General features: G+C 41.3%; 1 protein-coding gene across 15 annotated transcripts in view; it reads left to right on the top strand.

Annotated features, from left to right (window-relative positions):
* The window catches only part of TENM2 (teneurin transmembrane protein 2), an 848,782-nt gene that overhangs the window by 132,038 nt on the left and 697,278 nt on the right, over positions 1-19,466 (top strand). For 8 of the 15 annotated variants that reach the window (XM_069772615.1, XM_069772614.1, XM_069772613.1 and 5 more), the window contains exon 1: positions 2,419-2,706. The exons of 2 other annotated variants lie outside the window; for them this stretch is intronic. The gene's annotated coding sequence lies outside the window, so the exon portion shown is untranslated. Of the gene's footprint in view, positions 1-2,418; positions 2,707-2,874; positions 3,040-19,466 lie in introns of those variants that run through there. 5 more of the 15 variants (XM_069772619.1, XM_069772617.1, XM_069772616.1 and 2 more) reach the window with 2 other exon arrangements.

Genomic DNA, 19,466 nt, shown 5'->3' with positions numbered 1-19,466 from the left:
TAGCATATATTCAGTTATTCACCAGGACAAACTAATGCTATTTCCTGTAAACTGCCTTCCAGAAAACAATCCCCCAACCTGAAATGTCACCCATGTTCTTTTTCACTAGATACCTGACCTTGACTTCAACAGTTCTGTTGAACAAATGAGGCCACCTTACCAGGGCATCTAGAGTGGTCCATGCCATTAACCTGTATCCATCATGATTGACTATCAACGAATCAGCCATTTGTTTGTTCTCTCTCAAACCACTGGTATGTTAAGTAGCTTTGCAATATTCTGTATGATCGCTACTAGGAATACTCCAATGAGATGAAGTTTTACAAATATCTTTAGATTGTATGGGTTAAACGTATTTTGGTTTTTGCTAATTTCTGTTCAGTCGTCACAGGCATCAAGTCACGTGCTTTATGGACTGCTATTACAGACATTCCATTACCTTTTTCACTGAAACTTGTGTTGCATCAAAATGTAGTTTGACAAGATTTGCTTCCCATCTGAATGTAATTCTCAGTCATTCTTCCTGGTAGGGACAACTCATTACTTAACTGCAACAATCTTTTTAATACATCTCTAACATTCATTTTTGCAATCTCGTTTATTTTCAGGCAGAGAGATTACTTCCAGTAAAATGACTATCACAGTATCACTGTACAGAAGCCTCTCTGCAGAATCAAGACATCACCATGCATATTACATTAAAATTTAGACCACAGCATTTGAGACAAGGACACATCTTGAAATCTGTGAAATGCCATAGAAAAAGATGAGGCCAGGGAGAAGGTGTGGCTATGTGGATCTTCTTCACCCCTGTGAATAGATGCAGTCCTCAAGCTACAGCATTGCATGTAATTTACCAAGCTCTACTAGTATGCTCAGCTATCCCCTCTTCTCAATTAACCTTGAAAAGCTGGGAGAGACTTCCCTGCTGATTTCTGGATTGCCCCGTAAAACTCCTGCTCTTTGTTGACAGTTACAAAACTACAGTTGCAGTTGGAAAATTAACTCTGCTGTAGTTTCTCTCTAATCATACAGTCTGCTTTTCCCAGCTACAGGTAATCCAATGTGCTCTAGTTTACTTAATTTCTCCAGACAGATTTTCCATTTTATGGAATACGGACATGAAGATTTGTTTCTTTTAGCAGCACTGTTAGCCCTGCTGCTGTGCATTGCCTATGGCCAAGGCTCCTTTTCACTGCTGTTTCTGTATATCCCGGTCAATTTAAGTCGCTAACTTTCCTCCTGGCCTTGCCAAGAACCTGTACGAAGTTCTATAGGTTGACATCAGCGTGGGTCTACCAGTTTGCCATTCTCTCATTTCCTCCTTTACCTTGCTTTAGTGCTCCTTTTTTTGGTGCCATCGGTGCTTTCACCGATGCGTAGCAAAGGGGGAGGGGAAGAGTTAAGGTTAAATAATAGTCAGCATTTAATTAGACTTGACAAGAGAAGCGTTCTGCAGAGTATCTGGAAGTAACATTAAGGAGAACACGGTGTCTGAGGCTCACCCACGGCCAGCTCACCGCGAAGGGGAAGATACAGCTAAAGTAATCCCTTTCTGAAGAAGTGCAGAGCAGCTTGCTGAAACGTTTCTAACTTGCGGCGGCGACAGAGGCGGAAGCAATCTTTTAACAGTTTTTTTTCCCGCGGCGAGGTCGGGTCGGTGGCCGCCGTTCCCCTTCCCCGCGCTGCCCGTCCCCTGCCCGCGGCGGCGGCCCGCACGCGCAGGCGGCGGCGCGGCCGCGAGGCGCGGGGGGCGGCACAGCGGCCCGGCTCGCCCGCGCCCGCCGTTACCTCAGCGCCGCCGCCGCCGCCGCCGCCTCACGGCTCCGGCGGGAACGGGCCGGCGGGGGCCGCGGCCCTCCGCGGGGGCGGCCTCCGTCCTCCGGACCCTCGTCCCCTCGCCGGGGCGACGGGACGGGCATCCGGGACGCCGGCTTCGCCCCCCTATCCCCCTTCTCCCCGGGGGCCCTTAGCCCGGCGGAGCCGTGGGGCCTCCCCCGCCGCCCGCCCCGCTCCCGCACCTCTGCGGCAGCGCTCGGCTGGGGCGGCCCGGCCGCTCCGCCGAGAGCCGTGCGCGGCGCGAAGCGCTGCCGCCCGCTATTGCGCAGCAACGGTCAAGGAAACAAGGACACCCACGCAGCGCCGCGGGGGCCGAAGGCGTGACGGCGGGGCGCTGCCGCCGCCGCCGCCCCCGTCCCCGCGCGGCAGCCCCTCACAGCCCGCGCCGCCGCCGCCGCCCGCCGCCGGCAGCGCGCGCGGGCGCGCGCGCGCGCGGCCGGGCGCCGAGCGCGGGGATTGGCTGGCGGCCCCGGCCGCGGCGCGTGCAGCCAGGGGGCCGGCGGGGCTGCAGCCAGAGCGCGGCTGGCGCGCGCGGCTGCCGGGGCCCGCGCTCCTTCCGCCCGCCCGTCCGCCCTCCGCGGCGGCGGCGGCGGCTGCTGCGGCTGCGGCTCCCCCGCTCCGCTCCGTTCAGCTCCGCTCCGCTCCGCTCCCCGGGGGCGGTGGGAGGCTGCTGCTGCTGTTCCCGCTGCTCCGCTCCTCGGGGGAGGGACGGGACGGGAAGGGAAGGGAGAGGAGAGCAGGGGAAGGGAAGGGAAGGAAGGGGTGTCCCTCGCCAGTGAAGGAATCCGCACCGGTGCTTAAGTTCTCTCCCAGAGACGGTGTGAGGCACTCGGGCTGCTCAACCTGCTGCTGCTGCTGCTGCTGCTGGTAAATGCTCTTCACTTCTTACTCGCCTACATGCTCAGGGCTCCCCTGACTGCTTTGCGTTCGGCAGCAGCGCCTAAAGCTGCAGCGTCTCTGTCTCTGTCGCTCCCTTCCCTTCTCCCCCCCCGCCCCCCCGGCTGTAATTGCGTTAGCGGAGTTGACAACTTCTGATCTGTGTCTGAAAACCAGGCAGCGAGTGTTTTGTTTCCTGGAGCCGCTTAATTCAGCAGTTGGAGAGGTCATTAGTTGCCTGAGTTCCAGGGAAAGAGGATTCTCTGTGCCTCTGCAATAAGTGCTGCTGCTTCTCTGCCCGTTAATTCTCATCCTCGATCGATGGTATTTCTTTTATTTTCACCATGTTTTAATGTTGCCTTTGTTCTTTAAACTGCTTCATTTTTTTTCTTTTCTCTTCTCCCCCCCCCCCCCCCTTTCTTCTGGGATCGTAGTACAATATTTTTATTGGTTTTTTTTTTTCTTCAGTTTTTGCCAGCAGTGTGGAAAGGTATCGCTGATTCAGAAACTATTGTCCACAGTGCGTCTGGGTTAGGAACGGGCAGAAATAAGGCAGGCATTTGTATTCCGAAAGGGAATAAAAAAAAAATAAAAATGCTGCTTTGCATCATTGCTGCGGATTTGCAGGAAGCAGTAAGGGACAATAATATTATGTTGTTTGCAAAGATAATAAACATAGAAGCGCTTTGGTGTTTCACGTATAGCCCTGCGATTGAGCTGTTTTGAAATTGCACTTAATAATAAATTCATAGCTGTGGAGGAAGAGATTGCTGGCATGTATCGCATACGTTGCTGAGACAATGTACCAACGTACGCTAACACCAGACCAAGTCCCCGTTAGACCTTACATGGAGTGGCAGTTTGACAAGATACTGTTTTGTTTCTTGCATACACCCAAACTGAAATTTAAATAAGGGGGCTTAATGGATGCGAATTGAGCTCTTAACTCTCTAGCTCCGAACCAGGCTCCTTTTTCAGCACTACTTGTTAGGAAGCTTGTAAATGCTAGTGTAAACATTTATCTGTAGCAATTTCAGATGATTTAATACTACTGATGTCTTACTATGTGCTTTTTATGCCTTTTTTTTTTTTTACTTCTATACTGAAGTGTTCTGTCCTTTTAAAAGGCTCAAAATGTAAGGGCAAGTATTGTCTCTGTGTGCGTATGTTTGTGTATATAAATATTTATATATATAATGTTTGGCTTGTACTTGTTTAAATTTGCCAAACCGTGTCCAAACCTTGTACTACATGGAGAAAACAGGTATTAGAATTGAAATGCAGGAACACAGAATTGGAGGAGACTTTGTTTGTAATATTTAGTTGTACGTTGAAAGATTGTATAAGATGAAAGAAATTCAAAATGCATGCGTTCTAAAGAAGTAAAGTCTAGAAGTAGCAGTATTGTAGCAATTTATGAAAACGAAACTTGACTGAAACAATACAGAATGCAAGCTGTCAATAAGTATGTGTAGTTATCTAATATCCTCACACAGCACTTTTATGGAATGCTGTTTGAAATCTGATGTATTTAAAAACGTAGTCTTTGTTAAGTGCAGAGTTAATAAAAAAGTACTATCACCTGTTAATACAGTTACTTTATGCAAGTTTAATAGTTAACCTTGGTTGTACAGTCTCAAAGTTTTTCTTCAAACTTCAGAAGAATTTAGAGAGAGGTGATTCTTTCTTCAAGATATTTGTATTTTCATTCAGTTTGTACTGATTTGAGAAACTGGTGAACCTCCACCGTATAGAATGATGACAGGTATTTTTCTAAGGGGCTTATGTAAGTGCTAGGTAAAGTAGATTTTTACAAGGGGCCGACAACCTAAAGATAGGTGGCATTTCTTGCGTCGTCAAGGTTTAAAATATATACAAACAATGTATTTGGGCATCATTTTCCTGTGCGTTGGCAAATCAGTAGCCAGGTTGATGATTAATTTAGCTTGGCCCATATGCTGAGGTTTCTAGTCGCCAAGTAATAAATAAAAACTATTAATATATTACACTGATATAGATTGTGTGGTATTCAAAAAGCCAGCCGTGAGGTCTGACCTTTAATTCTTTTTGAGAGGAAAACTTTTTTAGCTGTGGTTTCTTAGTGTCCTGGCAACATCTGAGAACTCACAGAAGTATTTTTTTCAATTCTTAACACATGTTCAGCATATTTAAAAAAAAAGAAAAAAGTTTTGATCCAGATAATCTGTTTGAATTTTTATTCTGCTTATTTTTAAACATTTCTTATTAAGACAGTGCTTACATGAAAACAATAATCTTTTAATTCTCTATATGCTTATTTTTCATGTGGAGAATGAAAATAATCATGTTTCTGTGTCATTAGATTTCAACTGTTTATGTAGCTTGGGGAAAATTAACACATGAACATCACTAGTGATCTTTTCCTCTAATTAAATTGAACTCTATTTTCATTTTTAGTATTTTGTACTAAAAGTCAAAGAGCTGCATGAGAAAATAGAGGAGGCGCTTCTTTCTCTTGTTAGGTCAGAGATTAACAGTGGTGGGAGTATTGATTTGAGGGGGCTAATAGTTAAATTTCTTTGCTTTTTTAAAGAATGTTTTTATTTCTGGGAAAAACAGCAATATATATATATCAACTTGTGATACATTATGGTCATGGGTTTGGCATTTTCCTGTCAAGTACTGTCGTTTCTGTTTCTGCAGTCAAAGAAAATTCCTTGTGAACAGTATTACTGTTAGAGTAAGTAATGGTGTAAGCTGTATTAGTGATCTTGTGCTTAAAATTATTTAGAACAACATTGAACTGAACAAACATTTTCCCTTTTCTATCAAGGTCAATGTCTAGACTTTCTTGTCTGAGAGGTCAAACTAAACTGAAGGTCAAATTAGATGGAGACAAAGCTCAAGGCACTGTAAGACCACTCAAGTCAATATACCAATGTTTGAAAAGCTGTTTTGTGTTTGTTTGCAGTTTACTGTGAATTTAATCCCTCAATCCTTAACGATTTTGGCAAAAGGCACACATAGGAGGAGCACTGCTGAAGTCTATGCCTGAAGATAAGACCAAAAAATTATTGGACTGATCCTTTAAGTAATAATATTCTTTTATATAATTGGATAGTTCTAAAAAGTCTGCCCTCCCCCACCCTGGATCTGTAACAGGAAATACAACCTTAGAATATAAATTAAATTCGTTTCTACTAAACTGATTAAGATAAGAGATGTTTTAGTCCTGACTTGCTTTTTCAGAAGGTTAGTATTTAATGGAAATAGCAAGTTTTTTCCAGGCTTTTTTTTTTTTTCTTTCTTTTTAACTATACTTATAATTTCACAAGATCTTTATCAGGAAGAATAGTTTTATAGAATACTTACTTTGCTACATTAGAAAAGATAGTTTTGCTGACACTAAACGTATGCAGAACTGGTCCATACTTTCTGACCTGAGGTGTCACATCCCAGAGCCTTCATACCAACTGATAGTGACTCATTTTTCTAATTTCTTACTGCACAAAGCAGCTCCTGTACAGTGTACTTTTACTTTAGGTAAGTAAGTAGAGTATGAGATGACTCTGGCTGCATCAGACTGTCCCAGCCACAGACAGGACCAAATTTGTGTCCTGGTTGTCTCTGTAGCCCTAAAGAGCCCCTTGTTCTGATTGCTATTCAGAGTCACTTAGCTGAGTGGCTACAGCAACGTGTAAAATGTTTTCTGCAATACAGTCTCGCCTAATCCACGTACGGATTTAGAAGATACTTTGGGGCATTCTCTGTTAGCTGAATTTTGTCTCACAATTACTGGTCTGCATTGGGATCTCGTAATGCTGTTGAAGTTCAAATACGTTGTTTTAAATCCACCTTGCTGACTAACTCAGTGTTATCAGATAGACTTTTCAGATAAGCAAGGAGCGTGCTAAGCTTAGGTATTATTCATTTTTTATTATTTTTTAAATAGATTCTTTTTGGTTGAATTGATTGACATTCAGTGCCAAATAGTAATAAATTGTCTACTTTTTGTGTTTATTGCTGAACATTTATAACCTAGTAGTCATCCAAATAGGGATGTAATTGTAAGATTTTTAGCAACAAGCTGCACAACATTGAATTATAAACTTATGTTTAGCTGAGCAAGTTGCAAATGGATACGTGATGCATATATTGCCTTACACCAGTGGCAGTGTTCAGACACGTTTAAGGAAACAACCGATCTTAAGTCACACTTCTTTCTTTAACTCAGGAACAGGTTTTGTAGAAGATACGTTTTAGTATCTGATGAATGGAAAGCAAAGTTGCACTGAGGTAGGCAGGTTTGGCTTTGGGGTTTAGGTTTTTTTTGTTTGGTTTGTGTTTGTTTGTTTTGGTTTGTTGTTTGGGTTTTTTTTAAGTATAATGCCAGTCAAGTAGTGTGGGGAAATTAAGATCAAGGTATCACCCTTTTTGTTTTTGGATAATAGAGTCTTCATTCTAGTTTTTTTCTTAAGGGACTTCTTTGATGTATAAAAGTGTATGTTTAGCCAAAACACTAACTGTAACCCTTCAGAACTATAAATGTGTGTTAAAGTTGTATAAAATATGAGTAGCTGCTCTTGAAGGATTTTCATACTAGTTTGGGGCACACCATAGCTGCCTTTGTGTCTTTAGTAGGAGCATTTAAAGCTTTCAGTTGGTCTCAATTCTCCAGATTTATCTGTTGTTTTTCAGCCCACGCGGGCAAGGAAACCACCAGGGATCATTCGGGGGCTATGTGAGCCTATCAAAATCATTAATGAACATATCCGTGGAATGCTTCAAGAGTGTGGAAATAACTTCTATATGCAGTCCTTGTGGCAGGTACCATGTGAAGTGTGTGGAGAGGCAGCAATGGAAGCCCGGTGCTGTAGCTGTGCATGCGAGTAGGCGCCGTGAGCAAGAACAGCATGTAGGTTTATGCTGGTGTCCTGTTTGGGGGAAGCGGTATAAGTGATAGGAACAAAGCTGTCTTCTCTTGCTTATCCTTGTTCATGGAAGGCTTTTGTGGGCACAGTGATATGAGCTAGTGTAAACTGTTTGAACCACAGTCTGAGAGACCCAGAGAAGCTTTTACTGCAAATATGAGTCCAGGTCTGCCAAATTTTAGTGTAGCACCTTAACATTGCCAGTCATCTTTTTACATCAGTGTACATATGTAGAAAAGCAAACAGAGCCTGTCTCCATGTGTGCCTTTCTGTGGTTAGCTATGTAAGATTCTAGATGCGTCCTGGGAAGTTTTATGTGTGTTCCCTTAACTCTGAACATGAAAATCTGTTTTTTTGAATTTTTTTTTTTAGGGGAGAAAAATTAGAATGTTTAGGAAAGTTATTTTTTCATGAACTAATGAAGTTAGGAGTGTTGGTTCTGTTGTGTTTTCGAATGGCTATGTACAGTGCTACATGTAACCTATATTGTTGAAAATGTAAGTTTAGAAAGGTATGGATGAATGTCTGTAAGTGGAAACTACGCAAATTCTGCTCTGAAACCATTATTACATAGTGGTGTAGGGCTTACATGTAAACACATGTAAAACCAGTAAAATATAGAAAGTCCTATTAAATGTAAACGACAGATTTTTCCAAAGCTTTTTGCGAGTATAGATTGCCTAGTGACTTTTCTAATCTCTCTTTAAAACGCAGCTACCTACAGTGAAATAAGTTATCATAATAGCATGTCCAACATTGTACTGCATACTAAAAAAATGGTAAGCACTTTTTTCAATGAAAAAAAAAAAGTTGAGTATTTAGAAAGGCAGAATACTTGATGTTGAAATATAACAGTGACACTAGAGACAAGATTTTTGATCTTGAAAATAAAGTTCATTTTACTTGCTACACTTATCTTGCCAATGTTATAGGAGATACCATGTTTCCATTGGATTCTGGGGGATCTTGGTCTTGGCTTTACACGAATTGAAATAAAGTAGCAAAGGTAAATATTAAATTCATCATAGTATATAAAAATGCATTCTCTAGGGAGGAATGTTATGCGCTTCATACTTGCAACATTAAATGAGTTTTCTGAACCAAATTAAAACAAGTGATGTGCAGCTTAATACACTTAAAGAATATTAAAAAAATCAAATTTCATTAAGAATGCATATCAGTGCACACTGTTTGCCTAGTTCTGCTGTCACTGTGTAGATACCTACTTTCACCATTACCGAAGAATTAGGCATTTATAGAAAACAACTTTTCATCTTAATTCATATTTACATAGATTCTAGGTTTGGATATGCGTGTGTGCAGGTTCTTGGTGCATTTGGTTTTGGTTTTGTGCCTAGGGACATTCAGAAAGTTATGGTCTGGAATACAGAAGCTTTTCTTAAGGCATGTTTTCTTGTCTAGGCATTTCTTGTAACTTTTCTCTACATAGTTTTGACACAGAGAAAATGTTTTTATCATTGTCTGTGGTTTTTGAGAGAGTGAGCTATGGCTGGTATACTAGTTTTGCATGAGAACATACAAATGTGAACATCCACAAAAACATAAGCCCCTGAAAGGACAGGGAAATAGTTTTCTCTTCCACTTCAACATAGCTGACTGGGCACTAAAATCAAAAAGATTATTAATGAATGTCACAGGAAAAAATAATTGTTTTGGCAGACTCCTTCCAATCATGGGGAAGTTTTAGACAAATCTTAGTTTATAGAAGAATATTTGAATGAGTTGAAACTTTATACATGTAACTATAGCTGTGAGTAAACACAGCAGTGCCGTGAAAGTGGATCTGTAATTTTATAACCTTGTAACAGTTTGATTTGTCTGAGTGTTTATAGTACATGTGTACAGTTACCTAAAACATGATTGAGTTTGTGTAAATGTTCATGTGACACATGAAGGTCTGCTAGCAATGAAGATGCAGAAAATTTCCATGGTGAATGGCTTCAATCAGTTCCTTCTCTTTTGGGAACATGTGGCCTAAATATCAGCTAAAGAGCACTGGCAAGCACTGTTGAGGGAAACTGTAAATGTGCAGATCGCTACTGGAAGTGAAGCAATAGAGAACAGATTTTTAAAGAAAGTTGACTGTTTAGAGATGAGTGGGCGCCTATAAGATGATCAAAACCCTATTAGGTTTACTCACCTTAAGGTCAATTCTTAATGTCCCTCTGGACTTTATCTTGCATCTGTAGCTGTGGAAAATCCTTGAGAAAAAAACCTGCATCTAAGTATTTCAGTTAAGGCACCTGAAATAAATGTGTATGTTCGGTGGTTAAGTCTTTTCAGGAAGTAGACCGTCAGGTAGATTATTAATAATCTGAAAAGCAAGATATGGTAACAAAGATTTGTATATAGCCTTGGTCACAAAAAGAACTAAACCTCCTTTTTTCTTGAGAAGTGAGCTGGCTTCAGTTGTTTCCCTGCATAGAGCCTAACCTAAATCTTCTCCTTTTCCCTTTCTCTCCAGCTGCTTGTTGTGGGCACAGAGCAGTCTGAGAAAAAGTCTCTTAGTGCAGTGCTAAATTTGGAGGTCACAGCTTTATTAACCATTACCGAAGTACCTGGTATTCCAGTGCAAATCTTAGCTGACACCAGTGGCCCCAGCTACGGAGTAAAGAATAAGTTGTGCAGCTGTCTTTCTTTCAGCTTTCCTGCCTGCTAAGGGATGCTGACTGAAATCCAGAACATTGTCACCTTCTTTCTTCTGTGGTACCTCCTTGAGGCTGAGAGATGACATGAGAGTGGAACTGCACAGAACGTATCTTTCAGAAAATCATGTCAGTGGTCAGGACCAATGCCTAAGTGGCTCACTGTGCAGTGGAACTTGCTGCAGCATTTTTCTAGGGAATCAAAGTCACAATTATTTCAGCAGTCCTTCTAAAACAGGCCCTCTAGAAGGTGGAAATACCTTCACGGTACTTTGACTGTTTCATTATTGCAGGGCAAAGGAGAGAAGTAGTCTCTTTCAGATCATGACATTGATAATCAACATGCCTTCCATTGGTAACTGATCATACAGTCACCGAAAAAAAAGCTGAAATAGTGAATCCTCAGTGGTTCACTGTCATCCCTCTCTTCCTCCTGCTCCTTTAGGATCATCCCTAACAAGGTGCTACCTCCTGCTTTTGGAGCCTGTCTACAAACAGAAGTCTCTTTCCCTTCAGGGCATGAAAAGGGGTGAGCAGGAGAATAAAGCAGGAAGAAAGTGACCTGAATGTTGCCTCACCTGCCCTGGGGTGTGTCTTTTCTCTTTCAAAAGTGTACTTATGGCTTTTGGCTCCACCACTACATCACTGTTCCTGGGGTGAGAGCCTAGGAGACCTTGAGCCCTGCCTTCTGCCTCGGAGCAGTGGAGGGAAGGGCTGGCAGCTCCTCCCGGTATTGTGCTCCTTGTTGTATTACCAGTGAGGATTACTAACTAATGAGTTGAATGAGAGAGACCTTTCCCTTCGCTTTCGCAGCAGCTGTCACTGCTGGAGAGAAGAAGTGGCGAGAGGTGAGAAGAACCTGTGGATTGCCTGTGGAGTATTTATTCTTCTATTGAAGCTCTAATTACCTAACTGAAACTCTTCTTCCATTTCTCCAGCAATCCCAGGGGCCTCTGTAGGTTCCTCTAGTTCAGCTGGCATTCTGTATCAGCTACCTCCAGGCTGAAATTGTCTTTCTTTTTCCTGCATTGTTCCTTTAAAGGAGCAGTAATCACTTCCCCCTGTGTTTGTCAAACCGTCCAAAATATAAGCCCTTAATAGATTGCTCTTTTATGGAGCAGCTTATGCATTTCCTCAATGCCTGTCACTCTTTGCCCATAACCTTCGTTGATTGCAAGTATTGGAGTTTATACATTGTCAGTTCTGTAGATCTTGAACTTAGTGTTTGTTACAAGATTAAGATTTGTAATTGTACCCCACTTTGTTAAAGGCCAGCTTCTGGATGGCCTTTCCCCTTTGCACAAGGTTACTGGCATAGGGAGAGCTGCGTCATTCTGTTTGCCTCAGCGCCTTCTTAGGGAAAGTCAGAATTCAGATTCTGCTGATATTCCTAACATAGATGGTCGTTCCTTTCTCCCCTAGTGATGCCACGCAAAGGAGACAGCCACAATACTTTTTCATTCCCTTGCTGTTATAGAAAGGAAGCAAGCAATATGAGGTGTGGGGTTTAGATCCTGTGAAAAGCTGCCATGATTGCTGCTTTGTGGTACCTCCATTTGCCAAAGTTTTTCTGTCTAGCCCTGGATACTAGAAAGTCTCTGATTATTGAAAATTTCCTGACCCCTAGAACAAAGTGTTAGAAGTCCTAGGTATAGTCAGATTGGGTTAGTCCTAGTAAGGCTGAAAACTGGTGGGTATTGCAAAAATCTTTAAGCAGTTTCCATCAAAACAAATAATTTGTCACTATGAACTGTAGAGCAGGAGTGTCTTTAAACTTGCAACATAACAATACTTAGATATAATGATAGTTAAGCCTGAATTAGCTATGTCTGAATATTAGGGTCTGATCCTGTGAATAGTAATTATTGTCCTGTTGTTCAAATGACTGTGTGTGAGAAAGCGTCACCTGCTTAAGGCAAGCTCTGCTAGAACGTGTTTTTCCTGCTATTGTCCATTTGCAGTTTAGTTTAGTTGATGCATTTGAAAGGACGCTTAAAAGATGGTTAGATGTCACTAATTTTGCTAATGAAGTGCTGTTTAGTGCTTAGTAGGCCATAATATTGGCACAACAGAACCTATCATTTATAGCTAGCAAGTTTTATTTTCAAAATAAGCAGCAGCAAATATATATGAGGTTGAATTTGTGGCAGTTGAAGTTAATGGATGCCTCGCAATGATTATAGTGACTTTGGATCAAACCTTGCTTATACAGACTACTTTTTTAGCTGGGTAGGGAGGCTAGCTTTCTTTGTTTCAAAGTGTTTTTCTTTAAAGAAAAAGAAAAAAAGGTGGGGCCTGGCACCACACATTACACAAGCAATTGCCATGGTTAAAGAAAAAGTCCTCAATACTTGGTTTAAGATTGCCCTCCATTTAGGCGGTGCAAACAGAAATAAAACTAGGAACTCTACTGGTAATTCAAGAGCAGCTATGTGTTACTCCATCAGCGTCTTGCCTTGTTTGCGAAAAAGAATATTGGGAAGCTGGAAGGACTATGGCTGGTGTGCTGTTTCCTGGGTCCATGTGCTGAGCTAGCAAAAATGTGGATTAAAATCTTGCTGTCTTCCTTCTCACTTCACTTACCTGCTCTAAACTTAACTTTGGCACAGCTGTATTTTAAGCTCCAAGACATAAGCTCCATGACCAAGGGTTATTTGACTTGGTTCAGTCAGTTCATGAATATTTTGAAGTATAATTCCCCAGATTTACTACGAACAGGTCTGTCTGTGTCAGAAGTCATGGTATGCATATCACTGTGTATTTTAAAATAATGCTCTCTGTGTCAGGTGGTTGGGTGGTTAATTTATCACATTTATGCCATGACCGTAAAAGGAATGTCTTTGGTTGGCTGGTGGTACTTTTTCTCCCTTCTACCTTCCTTCCTCCTCTTTCCTTACCCTGCTCCCCTCAGCCATGACATTGATGGGGAAGATTTTGCAGGTATAGTTTACTGTTTGTAGTTGACTAATTATCTTATTGCCAGAAATCATATGAATACTTGGTGCCATTTCTTCTGCTGTGTCTGAAATCTTATTTGTGTCTATTACCAGTAGATTATAGCTAAATGCTAAATGTTATATATGAATGTTTATTTCCACTTTGATTACTTTGGAAGTCCATAGAGCTGTTATTCATCTTTCCTTCTTAACAGTTATTCAACATATCAGTTTGCTCACATAGTAAATCTGTAATAGCTTTTTGTATTATGGAAAACAATCATTCTCTAGTAGGGAAGCACTGGTGCAGGATAAGCTAATGCACTGAAAAATAGGTTTATTCTCCACTTGGAAAAAGGGCTGTTGCGGTCCCGCAGATAAGGGTCTGGATCCGTTGCCTCTGAACAGCAGACAAAATTCTGCTGGTCAGTTCACCCACTTAGCTTACAAACTGTGCTTTCCTTCCAGACCTGCCGTAGTAGATTCATACGGGAACTGGATTTACTGCCAGAAATGTATCAGTTTTGTGGAAAGATGCATGTCTTTAGGTTTTTTAATTGTGCACCTTTTGCTGTTGTGATTTTTTTTTTTATTTTTTTTTTATTGCAAATGTTTCAACTAGAAAGTGTTTTGGAAGATGATAGAAGTTGCATGAGGTTCCAGTAGTGTAGGAAGGAAAGAAAAATTAATCCAATTTTTAATTTCAGATAAACAGCTTCATTATGGAGGCTATCTTCTCCCTTTGTGATTAGTCTGAACATGGACAAGACTCTTCTGAACTAACTAAAATGGCTGTATTTTATTTGAAATATATGGTAGGTAGGTGGCCTGTTCACTGCTCGCTTTTAGCACGTTATGGGACCGTATTCTTCTTTCAATTACTGAGACTCAGGTTCAGTAGAATAATGAGTGTCTGGTTTGGCCCTTGTCTTCAAACTCCTACAAGATTGAAATCCTTTGGTGAGCAGGGCAGATGTACCTCACCGGTGACTGTGACTATGTCGTACAGGGCAGAAACACCTGCGCTTGTCCCACATGAAAACTGGGTGGCAGCACTAAAATCCCGCTGTCATCTTGTTCCCCGTTCACTTGCCATCTTTGAAGATCTGTGTTGACTAAAAGCTGAAATTCTGGAATACACGAGCTGAGCAACTCTTACTCCTGGGACATACCTGGCAAGGACTATTTCAGTCTTCTCACGTGACTTAATCCGTTATCCCCGTGGATAATGGAATATAGTGGCTCACAGCAGAATAGAGTGTCTCAATGAGAAGCACGTTTTTTGGAAAACTAAGTTATACCTTGGAGCTACCTGCTTTTCCTTAGTGGTTTATTTATAGATGTCTCTAAGTCTGTTGCGTATGAGTTATTCAAGACTTGGCAAGATGAATTTGTGCAGTTTTATTAGCAGAGGGTACCTTCTTTCACCATTATATAGACTTCCCCCACCCACTCCCCATCGTGTGTGTGTTACAGCTAAAGCTTGCTTCTGGGACACTGTTATCTGCTCTGAGTGCCGTGACTTATAATGGCAAAGACATTATACCTACATATAATACATAGCCACAGAGGAACTCTTAACCTGGCTCCCCAATTCCTAGCTACCACTTCAATGACCTTGGAGTTCTGTTTATCTTAGTTTTGAGGTCCACAGGACTTCCCCTTGGACCTTCTCATCTTTTTCTTTTCCCACCTTCTGGCAGGAATTCCAGCCCAGAGAGATCATTGTTCTTTTCCACAGTCACCACGGTGCTTCACTTCATGTACCCTTTGTACGACCCTGCTGCCACTTAGGACTTACTTAAAGCTTGAATCGCTTTCACCAAGAGAGATTGAGGTTAGAAATTAGAGAAAACAAACAAACAAAACCCCAAATCCCCTTTCAAATAATAACAATAGTAAAGCATTGGAATAGTATATCTGCAGAGGCTGTGAAATCCTCACCATTACTGATATTACAGTACAGACTAGACAAACATCCATCTAGTCTGATAGCATTACCATTGATACTGTCTTGCAGTTAGTGGACAGACTAGACAACTTTGTAGTGGGCATCTCTCCCAGCTGTATTTTTCTGAATTGTACTGGACTAGCACTTTATAATAGAAATAGGTTGATCTAAACAGATGCCTACAAAAACCCTCCAACTTTTTTCAAAGTATGTTTCTTAGAAACTTAATGTGTTCTTCAAGTTACTGAACTGCAATTTTGAGTTAGGACAACTGAAAACTTGGGTAATTTGAGAATGGTAAAAATGGATTATAGCAGTTAGTGCTACTTGAGATTAATACATATTTATATGTAACACAAAGGAAGCCTACAGAGGGTGGAAGCAAGGACAGGTAGCTTGGGAGGAATACAGAGAAATTATCCGAGCAGCCAGGGATCAGGTTAGGAAAGCCAAAGCCCTGACAGAATTAAATCTGGCCAGGGACGTCAAGGGCAACAAAAAAAGCTTCTATAGGTACATCGGTGATAAAAGGAAGACTAGGGAAAATGTGGGCCCTCTCCGGAAGGAAACAGGGGAGCTGGTTACCCAGGACATGGAGAAGGCTGAGGTACTCAATGACTTTTTGCCTCAGTCTTCACCAGCAAGTGCTCCAGCCACACCGCCCAAGACACAGAAGGCAAAGGCAGGGACTGGGAGAACGAAGAACCACCCACAGTAGGAGAAGATCAGGATGGAGGCCGTCTAAGGAACCTGAAGGTGCACAAGTCCATGGGACCTGATGAGATGCACCCGTGGGTCCTGAGGCAACTGGTGGATGAAGTGGCTAAGCCACTCTCCATCGTGTTGAGAAGTTGTGGCAGTCCGGGGAAGTTCCCACTGACTGGAAAAGGGGAAACATAACCCCCTTTTTTAAAGAGGGAAAAAAGGAAGACCTGGGGAACTACAGGCCAGTCAGCCTCACCTCTGTGCCTGGCAAGATCATGGAGCGGATCCTCCTGGAAATGATGCAGATGAGACCCCACCTGCAGTACTGCATTCAGCTCTGGGGCCACCAACATAAGAAGGACATGGACCTGTTTTGGCTGGGATAGAGTTAATTTTCTTCACAGTAGCTAGTATGGGACTATGTTTTGGATTTGTGCTGAAAATAGTGTTGATAAGACAGGGATGTTTTTGTTACTGCTGAGCAGTGCTTACACAGAGTCAAGACCTTTTCTGCCTCTCCCCCCACCCCACCAGCGAGCAGGCTGGGGGGCACAAGAAGTTGGGGGGGGACACAGCCGGGACAGCTGACCCCGACTGACCCAAGGGATATTCCAGACCATAGGACGTCGTGCTCAGCACATAAAGCTGGGGGAAGAAGAAGGAAGGGGGGGACATTTGGAGTGATGGTGTTTGTCTTCCCAAGTCCCCATTACTTGTGATGGAGCCCTGCTGTCCCGGAGATGGCTGAACACCTGCCTGCCCATGGGAAGCGCTGAATGAATTCCTTGTTTTGCTTTGCTTGTGTGCACGGCTTTTGCTTTACCTATTAAACTGTCTTTATCTCGGCCCACGAGTTTTCTCACTTTGACGCTTCTGATTCTTTCCCCCATCCCATGGGGGGAGAGTGAGCGAGCGGCTGCGTGGGGCTGAGCTGCCAGCTGGGGTTAAACCACGACACCTGTCTAAGGAAGCTCTTAATGTATGGAAAGGGGCTAAGATGATGAGTAAGATAGCTGTTCTGCTGAGCTGTTCTGTAAGTGCTGTAGCAACCTTCTAACTCCATAGTTGAAATTTTGCACTAAGGAGTATTTGTATATTCAGGCAATTCATTTGGCATCATGTATCCTAAAAATAGCACCCAAATAGCTAATGAGATTTCAGCAAACACCATGTAAAGGAAATGAAAGTGTCCTTATTTGGTAAATGAACCTGACATGAGAGAAATAAAAGCACAGAAAAGTAGATCATGCTTTAGATCATACAGAAATACTGTGAGGAGAGGATAATAGGAGCAAAGTCTTCATGGTAGTCCCTAGAATGCACATGAAATAGTGTAAGATGAAAGATTTAAGCTATAATAGCTTTGTGAGGGAATGCCCTGCCTCTCTCCTTGTTTCCCTATATTGCACCAGTACTGTCTTTTAAAATGTGGAAATAGGTGCCCTCTGTGACTAGAACTGCATCAGTACTACAGAATGGCTCCTTGAACTCTGAATTCCACTGAGGTATCCCCAGATGCCCTAGATGCTGTTGAGGCTTTCCCTAGAAAACAAAATGGTTCAGGAAAAATGACCGATCATCCAGGCCGACATAACCTTCCTGCATGCTTTTATAATATAAATTACAGTGGAATGAGCGAGAAAAATATTGAATATTGTCTCTTTTAATGCTGTCCTTTGAAATGAATGGTAATGATGATTCCCCATTTTGGGGAACATGGTAGTGGCTTTCTAGTGACTAATAGCTTCAGTCAGTAATGTAATAGATTTTTGCAACATGATAATGAAAAAAATTCTAATGAAGGTCAGATAGCAAATGGCTACTGAATCGTTAGTTTTAGAAATCTGTCAAACTTTGCAATAATTTTTTCAGGTTTTGTTAAGCAGGCTTTTTCACCCCTGATGACAGAGCTGTGATCATTACAGATATTTCAGTGAATTTGTTGGAAGAACAGACCTAGTCTATTAGGCTCTTGAAGAAGGGAATTGATGCTGCTTTAGCTTGATGCATGATGTCAAAGCCCCATTCGGTTTTCAGACTTTTTAGGTGAGATGACATTGTTGAGCCTGACAGTTAAAACAGGACTGTGTGAAGACTAGTTTTGCTGGTTTATTTACTGGCTGAATACCCATCACAGATAACCTGATGGCACGATACAAGTGAATATATCACTCTGGAACTAGTAAACGCTTTCTGCTAGATGTCTTTACTGTAGGTGACTAAATCAGTAACTTAGTGATTGAAGAATATCTAATTTTTAGACATGAGTTTGTTTTTGTAAGTTTGTAGGTTTTTTGTTTGTAGTATCATTAGCTATTTCAGCACTGGTATTCTGCGGGGTGTAGTGGTAGTTTTGTCGATTTGGGTTAGTGGGTGAGGCTTTTTGTGTTACACAGGTAGAGGAACGTGTTGTGTCTTAGAACATCTTGTAAACACATTGCTAAATTGTGGCTAAAATCAAATGTGTTTTCTTTTTGTAGAATATTTTTTTCTCATTTATGTTTGTGAATCATTCATCTGTTTGTCACCAGCCAGCTAAAAAAAAAAATTAGTCTCAAATCTTGAAAGAAAAATTATGAAACTGCCTTTTCCTGTGAATCAGTAGTTTAAAGTGAGGGTAACACTACAAAAGTATAGTTCAGGTTAAGAATTGGCAGACAATCCTTGCTGGTCAGAATCTATTCTGGGGAAAGCACACCACCATATAGGCTGTTATTTTTTTTCTGTGTTGAGATAAATTTGTTTAACTTTTGGAAGGATATGCATGTATACATACAATTTCCTTCAAAAAAGTAAGTATGGGAAGTTAAGTTTCTGATTACTGGTTCCATAATGATGGAAGAGAAAGTCTGACACAAATTCTTTGTTAAGAGGAGGTGTTTAACTATAGAATTATTATTGAATTAAATAATTCCTATCATGTCTGTTAAGCTTTTTCATACCAAAATATTAATTGTTTGCCAGTGTAAGATCTGTATGTGAAAATTGGAAAGGAATGCAGATACTAGCTTTTTTTAAAAAAACGTAAATCTTCATCAGTTACTAAAAGGCTACGAATGACTGATCTGAAAATATTTCTTTTCCATTCAGTATATTGGAGAAGGGGATTATGTATTATTTCAAAATTTAAAACCAAGACACAGTATAGTACAAAGTACAATATAGTACTTGTTTGTACTACACATGCATAATATTGTTTTAATATTCAATTTTTTTAAAATTAAAAATAAAGCAGGTTAGAACTGCTGTGGAAAAAAAAATGTGTGTACCTCATTAGGTTGCATTTAACTGCTGTAACAAAACTAGGGTAATAAATAGATGCAGTCTGCAAGTCCTAAATAAATTTACTGTGTCAGAGAATTAAAAAAAAACTCTTAAAGTTTTATTAATTTATTTTTGCATTTTCTAAAACATTTGTCTCTTAATTCGCTTCTCTGTTACACTTTCACAATATGCATTTTTGGGTCAAAACCTATCCTAACAGGTTTCTCATACATCTTCAGTATAGTGATTATTTTTGCGCAATGACTGTTAAATCCTTGATTATGTTGTGGGAAAAATGTAATGAAGTTATCTAGCACCT

Source organism: Haliaeetus albicilla, chromosome 27 (genome assembly GCF_947461875.1).
Source record: "Haliaeetus albicilla chromosome 27, bHalAlb1.1, whole genome shotgun sequence".
Taxonomy (NCBI): Eukaryota; Metazoa; Chordata; class Aves; order Accipitriformes; family Accipitridae; genus Haliaeetus; species Haliaeetus albicilla.
Note: the sequence above shows the minus strand (reverse complement) of the source record. Positions and strands in the feature narration are given on the sequence as shown.